The 21,011-nt window shown below is 38.5% G+C and overlaps 1 protein-coding gene across 5 annotated transcripts in view; it reads left to right on the top strand.

The window, feature by feature from the left end:
- Positions 1 to 21,011, top strand: part of MYRIP (myosin VIIA and Rab interacting protein) — a 233,052-nt gene that overhangs the window by 31,284 nt on the left and 180,757 nt on the right. Inside the window, exon 1 of one of the 5 annotated variants that reach the window (XM_051612084.1) lies at positions 20,348 to 20,381. The exons of the other annotated variants lie outside the window; for them this stretch is intronic. The gene's annotated coding sequence lies outside the window, so the exon portion shown is untranslated. Of the gene's footprint in view, positions 1 to 20,347; positions 20,382 to 21,011 lie in introns of those variants that run through there. 5 annotated transcript variants of the gene reach the window in all.

Below are 21,011 nucleotides of genomic sequence, written 5' to 3'. Positions count from 1 at the left end.
ACAGAGAACCAACCACTTGCTTTTGTGTAAATGTTGTTTGCTGGCAATTGTGTGTAAGGAAGGAGTTAAATAATTCAGTATTTTCAAACCAGGTTATAAAAATATAACCTATCCTCCAGTAAATAATTTCTCAAAGACCTCTGGTTAAAATGATAGATTCAAAATTCCTTTTATTTGCTTTCTGGAAGGCAAGAATTAGTAAGCTTTAAGTCATGGGATAGCATTCTTTGCAGTGTGTGGTAAAAGACAAAATAAAAAAGCAACCTCCCCCCAAAAAAAACCCCAACCAAACAATAAAAACCAACCAACCAAAAAAACCCACAAAAACCCCCAACCAAACAAAAAAAACCCCCAACTCTCAACCCACCAAAAAAATCTTTTATCTATCCCTTGAAGTATTTGGAGCTGTACATTAGTGCACTTGTCTTTAGGCAAGTAGGACTTTGCTTTTTAGGAATCTTTCAGAAACACTTAGGGAAAATAAAAATATAATAAAAAATATGTGAGTTTCTCATCTTGTGTTTGTCTCACCTTGTTCTTGTAGAACTTGAAATGTATTACAGTACTATAAAAATCTGTTCATAATAAAAGTTAATTTGGCTTTTCTGAATATAAACCCTAAACCACAGCTAATGTTTTTAAAATGCTTATTATTGTAAGCAGTAGATGCAGGCTTACATTGATTGCTTTAATACAATAAACTTTATGACAGTTGTAAGCTACTAATTCAGCTGCAAGGACAGACCTTTACAGCATATTAGGGAAGTATTTTTATTTGGTGAACTTAACCACAACTGAGTAGTGCAGTGATAAATTGGTTCCAATATATCAAGCTACCAAGTGTGGTACAGTGGTCTTCTTTTTGAAACATGTCACATACCTGGCGGGGATAAATGCTGACTCTTTCAGGGTTATCCACATTCTATAGGATCCCCTGTACTGGCTTTAATAGTACTTGAGGGACCATAGGTGACAGAGGCATTGGTCAGAGGGAGTTCAGAAATGTTGCTTTGTTTTGGGGAAAATAAACTTAATCTGAGTTGAGTGTGCTGTTTGTTTTCCCCATCCCTCCTAACTGATTTTTAAACCACATTTCTGATATTGCCTTTTGCTGTAAAAAGTGTTTTGGAAGAGTTTTGTAGTTACTGGAATACAGTAATTCACGGGACAAATGCAACCTTCACACTCCTGAAATGTTGATGTAATTGCTCCTGTTTTCCTGGAACACTTCTGATTGCTATTGCAGCGGTACTGCTTTGTCCTCACCTCTTTCAGCTGACCTCACCGCAAGGTTCTAATGAGAAGTTGTGTTTGTGCTGTACATCTAAACGTTACCCGTTCTGGATTCATCTCTGTGCACTGCCACTCCCCACAACAGACTCGTAGGCTTGCTGCTTTTCTTTCCTGTGCCTTTTAGCATAAGTCAAGAAGCAGAAGAAGGTTGAGCCAGTTCAGGAGCTAGGTGTACCTTTCTCACTATAGCTGAAGGGCAGCTCTGGTACAGCGTAAGTAGTGTTGGGTTTCATTTGAAGTTGAGTGTGGTGTTAGCTTCCATATTTCTTGGACCAATTCAGAACTGGTTTTAACTTAGCTCTCCTTCAGGGGGAGTGTGAGGCAGAGGAACTAGTGTGCTTTTCAGAGTCTTCGATCCTGCTCTGAAACTGGCAGTCCATCTGGTTCTGAGCTGTGCTGCTTTTTGAAGGCCCCCATCTGGTTACTGACCCTTCATACAAGAATTTTAAACTGGACAGGCTTGCTGTAGATAGAGCAAGTAGCTGGGAGCCAGTTTAAGCACCCTGGGAAAGCAAGCTGGTCCTTTTCTAATAGACTTGCAAGCTTAGCTGAGCACATACTCGACCTGAGAAAATCAACATGATTCTATGGGTACAAAGACTGTAGCTGGGCAGAGCTCTTTACTTAGAAAGGGATTAGCTGGGCACGGTGACCTGGGCTCCAGCCTCAGTCTTCATGGGTGTGTGTTGTTTTTTTTTGTTTAGCTTCATGAATTTGAGTTAGAACTTTGGCATTTCTTGAAATAAGCTTGTGTATCTGGTTTAACAGAGGGTTTGTTCTTGTTCTTTGTAGTATTAAAAACAGGCAAAGGTTTGATCTTGAAGATGAGAGCTCTCTGGAACCATGCACCCATGGAGATTTGGCAGCTTTAATCCTGTATGCAACCTTCTCAGCACAGCATAAGAGGACCATTGTTGCTGCCTTAGTTGGTGCTATTTACACATTATAACAATGGCTCCAGTGATTTAAACTTCAAGGTTTTTTTATGTATTCAAGAATTATGTTGATAAGCCATCAGCTTTACTTTTATTTTAATGAAATAATTTATAACCAAGTAGATTTGCATTATCACCCTCCAAATGAAGGTTATTCTGTTAAGAAAATACATAAGTGAATATTGGAATGGAGGCTCCTGACAGATAGAGCTTGACAAGCCAGAACAGTTTATTTGAGATGATAGGAAAAGAAAGGCAAATAAGTTACCCTGTGTTAGGCTGCACTAGAGAAAACAAGGCAAGTTATTTTGTGTTGCATAAAGATTTATCCCTCTGGGACATCTGGTATGTTTAACTTTGATACATTTAATATTGGTGCTAACATTTAGAAGAGTTGAGACAAAAATGTTTAGGTAGTAATCATACAAAGGTGTGAAGGTTTTATTGTTAGGAGGTGGTAAGACCAGCTTTGAACTGAGTATCATTTTACACTATTTTACTTATTTTACTGCCCTCCCAAGTTCCAGTCTGTTTTTCTGTGATGATGACATCTTGCATCTCAGTCAAGAATTTGTGTATTGAATAATGCTTTTTCAGTTTTCACCTTTCCTTCATCAACATGTGGTCTTGTTTCCTAAACGATGAAAATACTGAAAGAATCCAGTCTGAGAATTGTATCCTTATTATGTGTTAAAAGGAAGTCTAAAATTCTAAGATGCTTTACTTTCTGGGGAGCATTTTTATGCATAGATATTTCTGATCTGAATGAGATGTTTATCAGTTTTCACAGCTGGAGCTGGTCATTGCACTTAACTTGTCCTTTACTGTCTATTAATTGTGATGTTCATTTGAAAAAGGAAGTGGTATGTGCATGTAAAGAGAATATATTCAATCTTAATGTGTTGGAGTTTGTTTTTTCATGTTGTTACTAAGAATTGAAGTTAGTTGCTGGCCCATACCCACAGGTTCACTCCCAACTGGTTTCCAGCATTGCTCCAAATAATGATAAAATCTTAACACTTCCAGGGTTGCCTTATTTCTATGTTTGACAGCCCCCACCCTCAGCTAATAGGTTTTTAGTACAATGTTCTCTGGGCTTGACATGTGGTGCTTAACTGAAGCCTGTGAACCTGAAGCATCCACATTCTGCTTTCAAAACTGATACATTACAAGTGACAGGTTGTCCATAAATATATATGTTGTTCCTTTAAAATCTACTTGGGACAGGTTCTCTGCAAAGCTGCTGGCCTTTGTATGAGTACCCCTATGAAATATCATTAGAACCCAGAGCTGGAAGAGCAGCTGTTGCTGAACAATACATGGAAGACATGAGTTTTGGATTTTTCTGGTCTACCAATTTATTTTGAACCTTTAATTTTTTATTATTTTTTTTTTATTATTTTTGGGAAATGCCTTAAAGCATAGCAAAGACTGTGGAATTTATTTGTAATCTTTCTAGTACACTGGAGTGCTTCAATAATTCATAGCAGGCAGGGGTGCAGAAATTTATTTGAGCATTTGACTTTCATATATATCCAGTAGCACTATTATCTGACCTTTTTAAAAAAAAATCAACCTTGTTACATGAAGGCCACACAAATAATGAATTTTTTGCTTATCTCAACTTGGGTTTCTCAACTTTTTTTTTTTTTGTGAGGTTATGATGCCCCTTGGGATCATGCAACAACATCCCAGTTTGTGGTATAGCTCTCAAGGCAGCTGCTTTGGGTATATCTGCCAGCCACCTGTGCACTGAACGGGTCTCCTTTCCCTTTTTTTTTCCAGTATTGAACCTCTTACCTTCATTGTGGATAAATCTGTTTCTATATCTCAATTCAAGCCTAATTGTATTTTCCCACTGATCTTGCTGTCTCGTTTCAAAGCATCCTTGGTCTTTTGCTTATGTAGTAGGAATACCCAAGTGAAGGTCCATTTGAGTACAGTGTTCTGCAGAAACTCTCTTCCCTTCTGTGCTGGACTAGCTGGGACAATAATGGCTGCAACACTGCAGTGTGTGAAGAGTAATAACTCTGGCAGCAGAAGCACATCACGGTAGCTTGTGCTTCTTCTTAGCAAGGCTGGCTAGACAGGAATAAGTTCTCTTTTTTTAGCCTTTTTAATATGTGAGAGTGAATGAGTATCTTTCCGACCGAAGGTATTGGGAAGCACATCTGTTGAGTAAGAATGCTTTTTTTTTCCCCTCTGAGAAGTAATTTTGCAGCAAGTAACTGTTCTTTTTGTCTGTCTGAAGCTGGGATGTATTATTCATAGAGGCTAGATTGGTTTTAATAAAGGTAATTCTCTTCAGATAACATAGAAAAAATTCTCGTTTATTAGGTTCAGATTCTTAATGTTCCTGGTGCACTGATCATGAACAGTAATTGTGTTACTGTAGGTTTTCTCTTTGCCTTAAGAGTCCTCCCATAATAAAAAATGGCTTTTGACCTTCCTGCTTCTGTATGTCAGTACACATTCAGAAAGTTAAGTGAAAGCAGCAGGAGGTGGCTAGGCAGCTTGAGAAGTCCAAGTTGCTTTCTTGAGTCCTTTTGGGAAACATTTAATTCAGTCTCGAGCTACCTCTTTAACCTATGAATGTTGGGAACACTTCTCTTGTAAGCAAAGCTGGTATCTTGGTAGTTATATAATTACATTGCTGTGCTTTATAGTGTAGAGTTCCATCAGGATTTTGATAGCAATGCCTTGTGACAACAGCATGGAAAATAAGGGAAGTTTCATACTGGTAGTATCTGATCAAGGAGTCAAAGGTTTCCTGGAGGTTATCACTCTATACCTGTGGGGGATCTCAAGAGCATCCTGAATCTGTGTCATGAAATAACACAATAAAAAACTGAGTCCTAATGCAGAATTGATTTATGACGTACTCTGTATGAACTCATGTATTTCCTGACACTTGGTTAACTGTGTGTGACCTCCTGTGATGCTACTTTTTTCAATGAAGTTCTCATTCATATATTTTTTTCATTTGGAAGTAAAAATAAATTTCATTGTCAGGGAAAATTTTCTCATCATCTTTTCCATGCATTATGCTCAGGAAATGAAGCCAGGGATGCTACCTGGTTCTGTCTCATTTAAAGATTGATTCAGAGAAATACCAAGTGCCCCTACTAGCTCTAATTCTGTCACTGAGAGTTAAAGCACATACTGCCTGCTCAGCAGATCAGGTGTATGGCACCAACTCTGTGAAAAAGATGAATCCTGTAATGCTGTCTTGTTCCCAGGGTGTGTGTGTGCACGCAAAAATGGCATATAATCTCTGGTTTCAGAAATGTTTATATTTTTTTCCCCAAAAGTCTTGTGCATAATGTAATCAGAGAGCACTTGTACAATAGTACATCCTGTACAAATTGAGATGGATAAGAGAGCTTGTTGGTTTGATTCTAATCAACATGTTTTGAATAGTCAAAGTGAATTAGTGGTTCATTTCATGGGAAGCCATTTGCTACAGCTGCTGTGGGGCTGTTCCAAAAGTTTTGATTGAATGCCTAGGGGCAGCAGGGAATATACTTTCCTATATTTGTTTCCAGGTATTTATTTCATAAAAGGGTAATAATTAATGACTTTAAATTTACAACTGGGACAACCCAATGATGTTTAAAATGGCACACTTCAGCTGGTATTCAGATGCAGTTTAACATAAAAACTGGTGCATTAGAGTTACTGTATTAGATGATGCATTAGATGCTTTAATAAAGCTTTGTCTTTGCACTGTGCTTGTCCAGTTCAGGGTCTCATTTTGAAAACAACCCAGTCTTTGCCTGCCCTTTTTTTTTTTTTTTTTGATGGATGGCTCTTCTTGTTCTCCTCTGTTTTTGCCATGGGTAGCAATTATCCCATGAGAATTTCATATTCCATTGGTATTACCTTATTAATGAATCTTGCTAGAGGCTTATTAACCACTGTAATTTATATTTAATATCAAAGCATAGTAAGAAAGTGGAGATTTGTTCCATTATTTCTGATAAAAGTAGTTCTGAAACGTAAGTTCATCAATTTTAATTAAAGTATTGATCCAATAGTAATACTTCTTGAGAATTTTCCCAATCTATACATATTAAGCCAGGTTCTAAAGAGTACTGAATTGACAAGAACTACAGCTCAGCATTTAATAAGATTTCTGAAGTCTGAACAGCATGTGCAGTTTAGAGTGCAGTTTATTCTGAAAAAGATAAATTGCAGTGGTGCTTTCTCAGTCAGTTGATATTCACAGAATTGCAGCACAGTTAAAGAATTGCAAGGGACCTCTAGAGGTCATCTTGTCCAAACCCCTTGCTCAAGCAGGGCCACCTAGAGCCTTGGACCATGTTCAGATGGCTTCAGAATACCTCCAAAGAGGGAAACTCTGCAGCTTCCCTGGGTGACATGTACTAGTGCTCAGTCAACTCCTTGGTGAAGCGATGTTTCCTGATGTTCGGGAGCAACCTTACGTGTTTCAGTTTTTGGCCATGGTTTCTCATCCTGTTTCTGGGAACCACTGGAAAGGGCCTCTCTCCACCCTCTGTATGTCTTCCTTTCAGGTATTTATACGTGTTTATAAGATCCCTCTGAGCCTTCTCTTTTTCAGACGGAATCATTCCAGCTTGCTTGGCCTTTCTTCATAGGAAAGGTGCTCTGGTCCCTCCATTACCTTAGCAGCTCTTCACTGGACTCTTTTCAGTATGCCCATCTCTCTCTTTTACTGGGAGACTATAACTGAACAGTTTCTTACTGGATGTGAACATCCAATTTATTTCAAGGCCTAATGTCTATTTTTTTGTATGTGACAGCTAATGGATGATGACATTTACCTATAGCAATGCCTTAGACTCATGTAGGGTCTGGTTCTCCTTTCTTCAGGAGAGAGGAATACCAGCCAGTCCCATTAGGTGTCAGAGAGATGACCTGTGTTGTGCATCTCTGCAAAGCTGGTCCCACTGACACAAAGCTCCTGTGTGGGTGCACAGGCAGGCTGGCTGCTCAGGCATGATAATATGGGGAGGTGATTCTTGAAGAAAGATACTATTTTACTTAACAAGTGACCACATTACATCTGAAAGTCAGGAAAAAGGATTGCTGCCAGGCCTCAGTTTGCTTCTTTTTTCTTATACTGAGGACTTAATTTCAAAGAAAAACATAGTAAGTAGAAGGATGGGGAGGAGGCAAGTGTGGGATAGGGCAGGCAGGCCTCAGTACTTTCCAGCATTTCTATAAAGACAAAAATAAATGTCAGTCCATTTCTGCAAGTGCCTCTAGTAACAAACTTGCTAATAACTTTCAGAAGATAAGACAGCAAATCTCTAACCAGCTGAACTGTTTGGTTCTTTTTTAACTAAAACCTTCAGTTTGAGCAGTTTCTTGGGGACTGGTTCTGTTGTAGGCAGAGAAGAATGAGTGCTTGATTAAGGTGGATGCTTATTTATTTTGAATTGCACATCTAAGGAGATAAGTGTGGAGGAGGTTTTGCACTGGTTACATTTTTTCAGCTGTACTATATACAGTTATGTGAGATTTGAATCAAGGGACATCTTTGTAGGCACAGCCTTGTGTGAACTTGGAGTGAACTAACAGCAGAAGTAGGATTCAGTAAGTTTGGCTTTTGGAGCTTTTCAGTAGTGATATCACTCTATTTCAGTAGGGGTATCACCTCTGTGTGTATATTGTTCTGTAATTTTTATTTTAAAAAAATTATAAAAAAAATACTATAAAATATGCTTGCTACTGTGTTCTGGAAAGTGTATGGAAAAAAATATGCTCATGTTCTCCCCATAGAAGCAGGATCTGTGTTTCTTAAGTCCATCTGCTCCTGATCACTTCCAACGTGACGTTCTAATCCACTGCATATGACAACACAATCCTCTTCACAGGAACAAGTTGTGAAAAATACATGATTCAGAACACTACTATATGTTGAGTTTAGGCTTAATTGTTGTTATTATTATATTTGTATTTATAGAGAGCAGAATTTTAAAAGATGTATGAAGATACCTTAGGCAATGTTTTTCTGACGTTGGCAGGTCAGTTTATACTGGCTTCTTTTTTTTTTTTTCAGTTATTGAACTCCAGCATTTTAGCTCAAGCAGCTTGCTTCAACTGCCTATAATAAATTTTCTCAAATGTAAATGGTCATTTACACAGGGCTGACTTGCAGCAAGTCATTCTGAAATACTAATGCCTAGCATTTGAAAGACTTACTTTCCATAATAGCTTTTCTAGTATTGAAAATGCGTTCCTCGAGTTCAGATTGGGTGAAGTTGTTTATTGTTGCTTTGGCTATTTCTTGCTAACCAGCTGTGTTTCTGCATTGAAGCTACTGGGTTTTCCTTAACTTACATGACTTTTCTTTTCTTGGAAGAAAAGCACTTCTGTTTCACAAAGTGTTGGAGGGGCTGTGTTTCAGGAGCTCAGTCTTTTATCATTTAACAGAACTACTTATGCCAGACAAGTATCTGGGTGGAGCTTATGTGTCAAGGCTGAGCCCTGGAGATCACTGAGGAAGTAGCAATAAGAAGGGTGAATAACCTTCAAATTCCATACTTGAATCAAAATGTATATGGTTCCAAACCTTTAGTAAATAACTTAAACTGTTATGGTGTAGAAAATGGTCTTATATTTTTTAACTAATTTAACAAAACAATACCAAGTCTATGTTTGGCTTGCTCATTTGTTGGTTTTTTTTTTCCACCCAATGACTTCAATTCCATAATAATTTAGAAGAGTATTATGGTCTTTAGAGGGGATGACTTAGCAAACTTAGCTGTAGAGGAACACAACATTAAATTCTTTGGGGGGAAAATAAATAAATAAATAGATAAATGCTTGAAATTTCCAGTAGCCATAATTAAGTATAGAAACCCTTTGCATTGGGAAGTCAAGTCCATATGTAATCCTGGAATTGTGCTATAAGCCCACAATTATGTTTAACTTGCATTGAATGGTAAGACTAAGCAAGTTTTATCTTCATAGTTGTGTCACTAAGCAAGCAGTGTCCCTGAGATTTTAAACCTTCTTGGTTTTAGACTAAAGATCTTGTGCCTCTTGCCTAAAGAATGAGCAATGATGGCTGCTGAATAGAAAGGCCTTTTCTTGTTTGCAGAGCAATTGCAACAGAGGAGGGGGTGACACACTACAGTACCTCCCTGGGATTACTTTTTTCTTGTCTAGTGTTTCGAGTTACAAAAACTAGTTTAACAAAAAATAAAAGGAACAGCTAAAAGGGAGGGTGCTTGGAGTCAGAATGAATAATGTTGAAAGGTGGAGGCTGAAGTAAATGTGTGCCACCAGTTAATGGAAAAAAGCCTGAAAAGACTAAGAGGAAAAAAAAGGCATCAAAGAACAGAATGAAAGATCTGTTACAAATAAGACATCCTTCAAAAATTGAAAGCAGTGTCCACTGAAGAAAATAGAAAAGTATTTACACTCTGACATGTTAAAGTTAAAAAAAAAAAAGCCAAATTTGTAAGCGCATAACAGCTAATAATAAAAAACACATAAGCTTGCCAGGGAGTTGGCAAAACTGATAATAATTAGGATGAAAATGAGGTGTTACTGGTGGGTAATGTGATTGCTGCACAGCTAAGTTAAATATTTTTTCATTGGAGTTTGAGGAAATCAAGAGTGCTTCCGCCATTGAAAGATTAGACAAAGCTTCCAATATGATGTCAATTTATCACAATGGAAAAAGATTTGTGTGCATCAAAAGCAACTATTAAGACCTCTGAGGGACCTTGTGGTTTCAGTAATTGAATGCAGACAAGATAAAATATTGGTAAGTACCAAGCAATGTACATGGTGAAAAGGAAAAAAAATGTAACCTTTAAATTAGTAAATTAGCAGCCACAATTAAAGAACTTGCAGATAATATCTTAGGAGTTGGTTCAGTACTCAGTGGTACTGAACTACTGAATCTAAAAGGATGTTGACAAATAGAGAACAAATCAGAAAACATTACTTGTGAATGTGTAAATCTGTATTGCATCCACTTCTCAATATGCACTTCCCTGGCATAGTCACCTTTAAAATACAGCAGTAATAAACGTACAAAAAAGGTTGTCATGTTTGATCAAAGGTATGGAATATTTTCTGTCTGAAGACTAAAACTTTTCATCTTAGGTAAAAAACAAACTGCTGTATAGAGGTAGATCGAATAGTTGGTAGTTTGTTTTTTAAAAAAAATTCTTAGTGGATTAAAGAATATTAGTATAGACCTTTGTTTTCACCATTTTGCCTTAATGGTGCTAGCTTGAGTACCCAGTTTAAAAGGGAGGAAGCAGGTTGTTTAAAAAGAGGAAATGAATGAACAAACCAAAGACTCTGTTCCTTCAATGTTTTAACATGACTGTACTGGCAGTGTGTTCAATATTGTCTACAGAAAAAAAAATAAAAATAGATAAGGTTTGTAAGAGAAGGGGATATTCTTTATTACAATGAGAGATACAGTTATTAAAAGTCTGAAGAAAGCCCTCTGTGTCCAGAAAAACATCTTCCGTTGTCACCTCCACAGCTGCGTGGTTTGCTCAAATAACCAGGTTATTTGGAATCCCTGGTAGAAATTCTTATGGATTAAATAATCCTACAAATTATGTAGAGCTGCATAGTTGAAAGGACAAGCCTTCCTGTTGAATGCAGGTCTTCTTGTCTCAGTACCTGGTTCTTGTAATGACCTCTTGCTTTCCATGAGAGTGTGGGCATTAGAGATTCAAGGGTTTGTGTGAAAGGCCCAGTTGTTTCCCTGCTTTTAAGTCTTTAAGTTTTACAAAGAGTTAAACTGATCAGCCCTATTTCCAAAAGTGGAGCCTAGTTATTGATTAAGTCTACATGTTCTCAATGTGCATGTTTGTAAACGTTGTCTAATTTTGTACAGCATGTGCCAAATTATCAGATCCATATTTATGGCTAACTATAGTGAGGTAGAAGCTCAGATGCCTTTTGCTTTATTTGCATCTTTTCCTTGAGAAGAGCCACAGTGTAATCTGAAGTCTAGAGTGTTTCCATTTGATATTGTTTTGCCTTTTGCACAGCATGACTGCAGTGCATTTCGAAGTGATCATACCAGTTTTAAGTATCTTGGTTGATACTTACTGTTATATATATATATATATATATATATATATATATATATATATATAACATATTGTTAGATTAGTTAGTTACTAGATAAGGTAGCAATTAGTTGTTGGGGAGCTAAAGAAGAGGAGGAAACTGAAGGGCAGACTAGTTGACATGCTTGTTATAGAATATGAAAAGTCAATTTGGAAAGAGAATTAAAGGGAACCTCGTAGTAAGGAGGAGGGGGTGTGTGTGAATCATCTAGCCTCTACATGGACATAACTGTTATGGTTTCAAATGGCAGAAGGATCTGCACTCTGCTTAATATACATCACCATCTTGCAGTTAAACCTTTTTTCTTGTAAATAAGACTGAATTAGTTCATATTTATTTTCATCCTGCTGTTCTTGAAGCCTTCAGTATATGCCCTGTAATCTTTCAAATAGTCTCGAAATAATAACACTCTCCACTGATAAATCTTTTTTAATATATAAATGCAGCAGTGGCATTTTAAGAACAATTAAAGTAGTCCTGTTTAATGAACTACTGATTTAAACAGATAGCTCACTCACTTGCTAAAGTATATTCATTAAACATGAATGCTGTTGAAAAAAAAAGGACTGCAAATTTATTTTGTTTCTCCTTTTTTAAGTTAAAATTGGAGATACTTATTTCCTAAAAGAAGAAAGCAGACCATTCCAATACTCAGTATGTCCCTTTATCCTAATATTTTGGTGCCCTGACAAATTTCAATTAACTTTTCTACTTTTGTTGCTTGTATATGTATGTTTTTTCTAGTTGTTTATGGTATTTTGTTAGTCTTCTAGGTTGCTAATGTTTTGGCTCCTCCCTCCCACCCTTAATGTTTTCAGCTTTTTGACCTCTGGTTTTCCCGGTTTTGAATTGTACTGTTCTTCTGCCTTAAAAGAACAACTTCTGACTTCTGAAATGTCATGCCTAAGCATTTCCTTCCTCCAATTGTTGCTTACCTCGGTGAGGAATAAAGAAAATCTCAACTAGGAAATTACTTGACTGTTTTCACTCAGTCGACAATCATTGTAACTACCCACATGTCTCAGGGTTGGAAAATTACACCAGCAGTAATTCTCAGTTGACAAAATCCTCATGAAGTTATAAGCAGTCAACAAGGGTGCTGTTTTATTTAGAAAAATACATAGAATATTAAGTGAAATAAGCAGTCTTATTGTTTGAGAGAAGAAATATAAGGATTTAAATAATTGTGTCCTTGCCCCAATATCCTACCTCAAGTGTGACACACCATTTAATGTAATTTCATTTCTTGTAGCAGTGACTTTCTCTGTTCTGGTCTGCTGACACCTTGAACACCATGTGGACTCTGCCTTGGTTGGAGTTGGGGCTGCCTGAGTGGCAGTTATTGCTGCAAATAGTGATGGGGATATAGTCATTCAGGAGGATGTAATGGAGAACAGGCACTGCTTCAGAAGTGCTGTAAAGCAAGGACAGTGTCCTCCATCACCTGTCAGGGAGAAGACTGAATGCCTCTGGTGACATGAGCAGTGTCATGTTGCATGTGAGGAATTGCTATAGAGACATACAGTGTACCCAGAATCCTCCTTTTTTCTAGTACACCATGTACAACCTTATCTCAATATTTAATTACAATCCTGCTTTAATCCAATAGAAGCCTTTATATCCCAGTAAGGTCTCAGGAAATCAGTTACGCTTTTACATGCCTAACATCCAGATGAGCTTCTGTTTTATCATCTCAGGGTGCAGATGGCCTGAGATGCTCTGTGGAGACAATTATCTGGATATGAGGATGCTTTAACTAAGGCCAAAATGGTTTCTAGCAGTCCCTTTAAAGTAATGACTCAGAAAATGTGGAGTTATTTCAGATGACAGTTTCATTTGAGACATGGAACTCCAAGTGTCTGTAGTTGTATTTGTTGTTTGCTTTCATTTTACTGTATCTGGTTCTTATTTGGAGATGAGGCTGAGTGAGCAGTGACACTGTTTGAAAGCTTCCTGTGATTGCTGTGGCTTTCAGTACGTTTTTAGAGTGGGGCCAGGGTCTGAGTGTGCTTATTTGTTTCAGTAGTTGGTGTGTTCGGGATGTCAGAGTTGTGCGTGTACGTGTTACATATCAGACAGCGTGGACTGGATTCACTTTTTACTGAGATGAACCTATGGAGAACCTATTGAGGGCACCTCGATTCAAGAGAGATATCGAGGTGCTGGAGTGAGTACAGAGGAGGGCAACAAAGCTGGTGAAGGGCCTAGAGAATAAATCTTATGAAGAACACTTGAAAGAGCTGGGAATGTTTAGTTTAAGGAAGAGGAGGCTGAAGGGAGACCTCATCAGTCTCTACAACTACGTGAAAGGTCATTGCAGAGAGATTGGTGCTGGTCTCTTCTCACAGGTAATTAGCGACAGAACAAGAGAGAATGGCTTCAAGCTGCAACAGGGTAGGTTTAGACTGGATATTAGGAAAAATTTTTTCACAGAAAGAGTGGTCAGACACTGGAATAGGCCGCCCAGGGAGGTGGTGGAGACACCATCCCTGGATGTGTTTAAGGGTCATTTGGATGTGGCGTTGGTGGATGTGGTTTAGGGGAGAACTTTGTAGAGCAAGGATGATGGTTGGACTTGGAGATCCCAAGGGTCTTTTCCAACCTGAATAGTTCTATGATTCTATGATTTTAGTTAGTGTAGGAGTTGTTCTTACTAAGGAACAAAAAGGAACAGGTAGCAGCTGAAAATGGCACTGGTGGAGAAACTAGATGCACGTGTATTTGCAGAGGGCTTGGCAGCCATGGCAGAACTGCATATGATGTTGTCAGAAATGTAAGCCTGCTTTCTCAGAGAAGTGGATTTCTGATACCTTCACAGACCTCTCTCTAGAACTGTATGAAACACTCTGGAGAAGAGACCATGAGGAGAAGGGTCTAGTGGGTGAAGCAGGGGCATAGTGTCCCCATCAGTGACTGGAGACAGCCTTGGAGTGGTCTTGTCCAGCAGAAAACTTCCCTCTGTGTTGCTTGACATTAGCTGTTACTTTTTGTGGCAGAGGGAGGGCAGAGGCAACCTTTTCTTAAAAACTCTTCCTGAAAATAGGCAACCGTATCTGCTGTTCTCACAAAGGGGGGATGACAGACATCCCTTCCCTGATAAAACAGCTGAGAGAAAATACACCTCCCCTAAAAGTTTAGATGCAGAAGGCCAGTGGAGGGATCAGATCCTAGTGTACAGATACTGAGACTGGAAGTCCTCTTAACTACCAGTCAGCATCACTCTCCTCAATTAAGAGGCACTTGGGTTTAGAGTTTATGGTTTCTATTGATTTTCTGTTTTTAAATATAAACTCCCAGATGTTATTGTGTGGTACTTGAAAAAGACAAGAAGCAATCAGGGCACTATATTTAGTTTTAAACATTGGAATTACAAATAGGCACGATGAGTGTCTTTAAATGATTCATTAAATATAAATAATGGAGCAACTTTGTCTCCTTTTTCTAGAGGAAAAGAAACAAAGTACACTAATGCTTGAGTCAAATTTTAGTTTGAAAAGACACTCAATACTAGGACAAAATATTTTATTCTTTATCATTCTTTAACTTTGTTTCAGGGTCAAGATGATTTTGATAGACATCATTGCTGAATTCTGATGGTCTCTATTGGAACTCCATGAAACTTTAAAAAAATCATTATGTTCCTCAGAGGGTTGGGTATTGGTGTGGCTCTGGCAGTACAAGGCAGTGCTCTCTCCTATCTCCCTGTCTCAAGAGCTGGGAAGCTTTCTGGCATATGTTTCTTTTCTCTCCCCAGTAATCTAATCCTCAGGGGTACTGCTGAGTGTGATTTTTCCAAGACAGCAATGGTAGAACTGTCTTCCAGATGTACTCTTCCACCCCCTTCAATGGATAAGTTGAAATTTCTGGTTTTCATTTCACACTGGGACCAGAACAGATTTGGGAATTTTCTCCAATGTGGAAATGCCTTTACTGGCCCAGCTCTAATACACATTTAAACATGAGTAAAATAATTGCATCCAAGTGTTTGTTTGCCTGAGCAGAAGTATGAATTTTAGGTTCTCCTGAGTTGTTTTTACTGTTGTACGGGTTGTAGTGATCTAGTTTTGGATACTAGAAGGCATTATTTTTGTGCACTGCAAAGCCAAGAATTATAATGATTTTCCAGTAAGTTCATTTAATGCCTGTTCTTTGAGTCTTCAAAGACTTCACCTTTTGGACTAGATGTATTATGTTGTGATGAATTTAAATAGAACAAAAGGGATCCAAAAAAGAAAGGCATTCAACACTGTTTCATAGTCCTGTAAGGTTTGTTGATTTAACAAAATACATGTCTGAGTACTGAGGCCTTGACCTACTGAGGTGCTGATCACAAAATAACCAGTCATTGGTTTGGGAAAAAAGAAATCTGTTACTTTTTTTAAGAAGGAATAAAGCAAATGAGAATACAGTTAATTACAGAAGTTTAGTTTGGTTTTTGGGTTGATTTTTTTTTTTGTGGTAATGACATCTAGCTATTTTTGTATCATATAATTAAAATTTTTGGGTTGAAATGTTGCAGGCATCCTATCTGATGCTTTTAGAAGAAAGGAGGAGGAATTAGTGGGTGGGGTGGTCACTGCTGCTGTTAGAGCACAGTCCAACTCTCCTCGACACCCCACAAGAGGAACACACAGAAAGGAAAGACAAAGATCAGAAAGTGTGTCCATTTCTGCAGCTGATTCTCAGGGCTGAAGGCAAGTGGGCAACATGTTCCCCCCTTAACCTCTGCTTGTTGAGACTTGTCGAGCTTTGTCACCAGTGGGGTGCTTGAGACACCGATTTCACCAGTGCCTTAAGTTGCTGACTTGCAGTGGTGCTGTGCAGAGGGAGCTGCCTTGGCTAGCTGGCTTATGCTGCTTTAAACAGAAGCCATAAAGAGTGTAGGGTTGAGTAAGTAGTGACAAATCTCCTCTTTCAGGATTTAGCTGATGGTGGTAACTATGAGTCCTCTCCCATACCCTGCCAGGAGAGGAAAAAAAATAATCCTGTGATTTTTGCTTTGAGATGTCATCAGTGGATGCTCTCTTATAAGGTTAGGGATTTTTTGTAGGATGTCTGAAGTAACCAGCATTTTCCAAGCAAATAATTGTAGCTCCTGTCGGAACTGGCATGAATTTAGTATGTTCCCAGTAAAATGACCCATGTCAGTCAGCTGATTTAGCTCTGAAGTGTTGGGTTATATAGCTGCCTGTGCTAAATGGGCCTTTCATTACACTGCTGTCCCCATTTAGAAGGCCAACAATTAATGCACTCTTTTTCTATTTTGAGAGTATTTGGAGCATTAGGTGGTGCTCTCATAGCTGGGATAACAGATAATCTTTAGCTCTTTGCAAATGGCATAAATTAGAGCAGCCTAAATTATGGGAATGAAAGAAAATTGCAAAGAGGGGATAATCACAAAGAGGGATGTATTCTTGGAATGTTTTAAGCATGTGACCTGCAGGATGGGAAATATCTAGGGCTATTTTGATATACAGGTGTGAATAGTAGAATGTACAATGAAAAGTCCTTTTAAATAGGAGTATTTTTAAAAAATTAATTTACTAATGCAGTGTACGGAGTGCTGTTTACAAAAAAAGAAAATTCATGGTGGAAATTCATTAGTGTCAATTTTGAAGAGTGGATATTAGAATTTGTGTGGCAAACTCCTGACTGGGTTCCATTTGTTTTAAAAGTTAGCAGGAAACATTCCTGTCAGATTTACAGTAGCCAATTCATTAATATATTGATACTTAATGAATGCAAATTACTTGTTTTCTGCAATGTTCTGATATTTTCCATGGTCCTTTTGAAAATGAAGGCTTCTGTTTTGCTTCTTAGTACTTCCTTAGTTGGGTCAGTGAGTTTAGACTGCTGCTGACTTCAAATATTTGCTTTGCATTTGTTTTGTTTTGTGTGTTTTTTACTGTCCAGTGTGTACTGAAATGGACACTTTTTCCATTTTTCCAAGGCAGCATTTTTTGCTGCATTTAGGGTCAAATGAGGCTATGCAAGGAAACAATGTTCATTCAACCATGTCTTATCCTCCTCCCCCTGCCAAAAAAAACCCAAAACAAACACCAAAAAAACCCCACCATGGTACTTCCTGTGCTGGATCCAGGGCTTGGTGTATGCTTGAGACATGGCTTTGCTATCTACAAAGTCTGTGGAAGGTTGCTAACAGTAACTAGTCTTTTACTAGTCCTTTCTGGAGATTTTTCAAGATTGCTTTTTTTTCTGGTGATGAATACTTCTTCAAAGAGAACATGCATTTTTCCCCATCTGTGGACACATGCATGGGGAAAATGAGGATATCTGACCTGTGTGGTGCTTGGCTGGTTACTTGAGTCTTTGTTGTGCTAGGAATGAGAATGTGTGGGTGTAGAGGTAATGTGATTTATGACAACACATCTTGTGCTGCTTTGAGCAGCAGCAGTAACCCCTGTCTTCCTTGTGGTTGGAACCAACATGTGGTTGAGAGAGCAGCAGAAGCACTGTGTGCCTACTGTAATGGAAGGCCAAGGTGAACGTCTTCTGAGGCTGCCTTGGATTTTGTTTCCATTTACTCTAGTTCATTCAGTGTTATTTTGGATATACACTTAAAAATAGCATGAAACAATCTCCCCTAAAATCTCACCGGAGTATACAGGAACTGCTCTGTGAACAGTGCCAGTCTCCTTTTGTGTCCCACCCTCTAGCAGCTCTGTCCCCTCCTATGTCCCCTGGCTCCTGGGCAAGGACCAGCACCAGGGGAGCTGTCCTGGAGCTGTTTGTGGTGCTGGGGTGTTTCTGCTGCTCAGCCTGACAGCCATTACCAAACCACCTGCAGAATAGCTGAGCCTTCCCTTTTGGCTAAACAAAACTGATGCCTTCTCTGTGGGAGTCCAACCCTTCTAGTTACCTAGTGGCAGGATTCTACGCAATCTTGAGACTTTACCACTTGCTTAAGTTTGCTTGAAACTTGCTAACAGGCTCAAGCCACACAGAAATACTGATGTCTGAGAAAACAGTCTCATAATAATCTAGTAAGTGTAGGCAAATTCAGATTGTTTCTCATCAATGAGAGAATTCAGATGCTCTTTGGCACAGCCAGCCTTGGGATTGTGCTGCCTCTGTTAGGAAGTGTGTTTCTTTGTATTTGCACATGTTTATCTTTCATATCCTGTGGCTCAGCATTAATTTGGTTGTCAGAAATTTGCTGGTCACTGAGTGTTCTCCCAATTTTGTTTTCCTTTAGAAAGGAAACTTTCTAAATATTAAAACTTTTAAGGAACACAGATGATAATTTCAGTATTACATCCATGTAGAAGAAATTTTATTTGTATAGGCATAACTTACAGTTATATGATATATATGTACACTGTTATTTTTTGAACTAGAAGCAGAGACTTTGTTATCTCAGTTACTCCTTAAAAACATCTGACAAACAGTGTAATTTTTCTCTCTACCTAGAGAAGTGTATGGTCTTGTATCATGATGTAATAGATGATGCATTGTTGTTTCTTAAAGCATTCTGAGGCTCTAATGAGCGAAAAGAAAGTTAATTAAGCATGATATTAAATCATGCTGTTTATTCTTCAGTTGTATCTGGCTGAAATACTACTGTTAAATTTTCATCTTGGAAGTAACTTTTAAATTTCTGTTCATCATCAGGATGGCTACAGGACTTCAGAATAATAGCCTCCATGTTGTTCATCCTTTCTTGTAGTAGGCATATAGTTCAGCAAGGAGAAGGGCAAAGTCCTGCATCTGGGGAGGAGCAACCCTGTATGTTGGGGGCTGCCCAGCTGGAAAGAAGCTTGGTAGGAAAGGACTTGGTGGACACCAGGTTGAACACAAGCCCCCAGTGTGGCCCCTTGCTGAAAAGAAAGCTAGTGGTATCTTGGGCTGCATTAGGCAAAGTGTTGCCAGCTGGCCAAGGGTGGTGGTCCTTCCCTGCTCAGCACTGGTGAGGCCATACCTAGAGTGCTGGGTCCAGTTCTGTGCTCCTCAGTAAAAGAGAGATGGAGCTGGAGAGAGTCCAGCGAAGGGCCACTAAGGCTATTAAGGGACCAGAGCACTTCTTTGAAGAAAGGCTGAGAGAGCTGGGATTGTTTAGCCTGCAGAAGAGAAGGCTCAGGGGGAACTTACCAATTTTATGTAAATACCTAAAGGGAGGTTGCAAGAGGATGAAAGCAGACTCTTTTCAGTGACAGGACCAGAAGCAATGGGCACCAACTGAAACACAGGAAGTTTCCTCTGAACATCAGGAAACACTTTTTCACTCTGAGTGACACAGCATTGGCACACATTGCCCAAACAGGTGGTGGAGTCTCCATCCCTGAAGATACTTAAACACTGTCTTGACATGGTCCTGGGCAATGGACTGTAGATGGCTCTGCTTGAGTAGTAAGGTTCAATAAGATGAAAGCCTGAGTCCTTTCAAACCTCAGCCATGCTGTGATTATGTGATATGTACGTGTTCCTGTAATTACTGTGTTTGTAGTAGTGTCTAAAGGTAGCAGTTTATTGCACTGGCTGAAAAATGCTGTTTTGACCTTCAGAGCCACTGTAGTAAAAGCCAAGCAGCAGTGATAAGTAGCTACATGGTATTTTATGGTAGAGAAGTATAATGGAAAAGCAGAAAATTAAAGGGTAATATCCCATTGAATACTGTTGCATAGACTGTGGTAATATAAAGGACAGTAACATACAGATGTGTCTGTACATGTGTCATGTTCACTTATTCTGGGATTTTAATTATATAAAATGTTTTATAATTAAGAACATTGCCTCATTAAAATTAATTGCAAAATATGAAAGTTTAGACTATCATACAGATTTGTTTCTCTTTTAAGAGTGAAAAGAGTGACAAATAATTTAATTGCCAGTAATAAAGCTGTACAGTGGTTAAAAAAATAATCTCATTTTAATTGGGCAGGATTTTGCTTGTTGATAATTTGTAAAATATGAAGCATATTTGTTCTTTAATCTTATAAGATGAAAAAGGCATGATGCATGCATCATCTCAATTACCCTACGGTGAGAGAAGCAGAAATCACAAGAATATCAGCAGCAGAGGAACAGAAGAACTGGAAGGTAAATTATAGTGCCTCGAATTTTATGTCAGTAACAGAAAGACCCCTTTCTCCACCTTTTTTTTTTTTTTTTTTTTCACCAGCTTTTGCCATTTACGTTAGTGTTCCTGTGTTTAAAGAACTAAAGAATTTTAATACACTGATGACAGGATAGGAAGCTTTCCACCTTGACATCACAAGTTCAAATTCAAATACATTTGGCAATGACAAAGTAGTTGCCCTCTGCTCAGCAGTCTGTCTTGCAGTGAATTGCTGGTCCTAGCCTTGAGCTCTGTGGATTTGTGCCCGTGTATGTAGCACAAAATGTGGGAGTGATGAACACTGCCAGAGGGTAAGAAATGAATGGGCATCTGGACACTTAATTACTCTGACTCCTACCAAGTATATTTGTTTTTGCAAATATGTGGTCAGACAGCACTGAAACCCAGTCAGTTTGCCTTTGAGTATTTTCTTTGCCCTGAATCTTTCTCAAGCTGAGATAACAGTATGAACACAAATCGGAGATCTGTGTATCCTTGTTTAATGTAATGTATAAATGGATGTATTAAATGAGATATATTTAGGGAGGATTAATTTTTCATGTGGTTTACTTGAACAGGGCTTCTCTGCTGATATCAGGTGTAAAGCTGTC

Source organism: Apus apus, chromosome 2 (assembly GCF_020740795.1).
Source record: "Apus apus isolate bApuApu2 chromosome 2, bApuApu2.pri.cur, whole genome shotgun sequence".
In the NCBI taxonomy this organism is placed as follows: domain Eukaryota; kingdom Metazoa; phylum Chordata; class Aves; order Apodiformes; family Apodidae; genus Apus; species Apus apus.
This window is presented reverse-complemented; position numbering and strand designations above follow the sequence as displayed.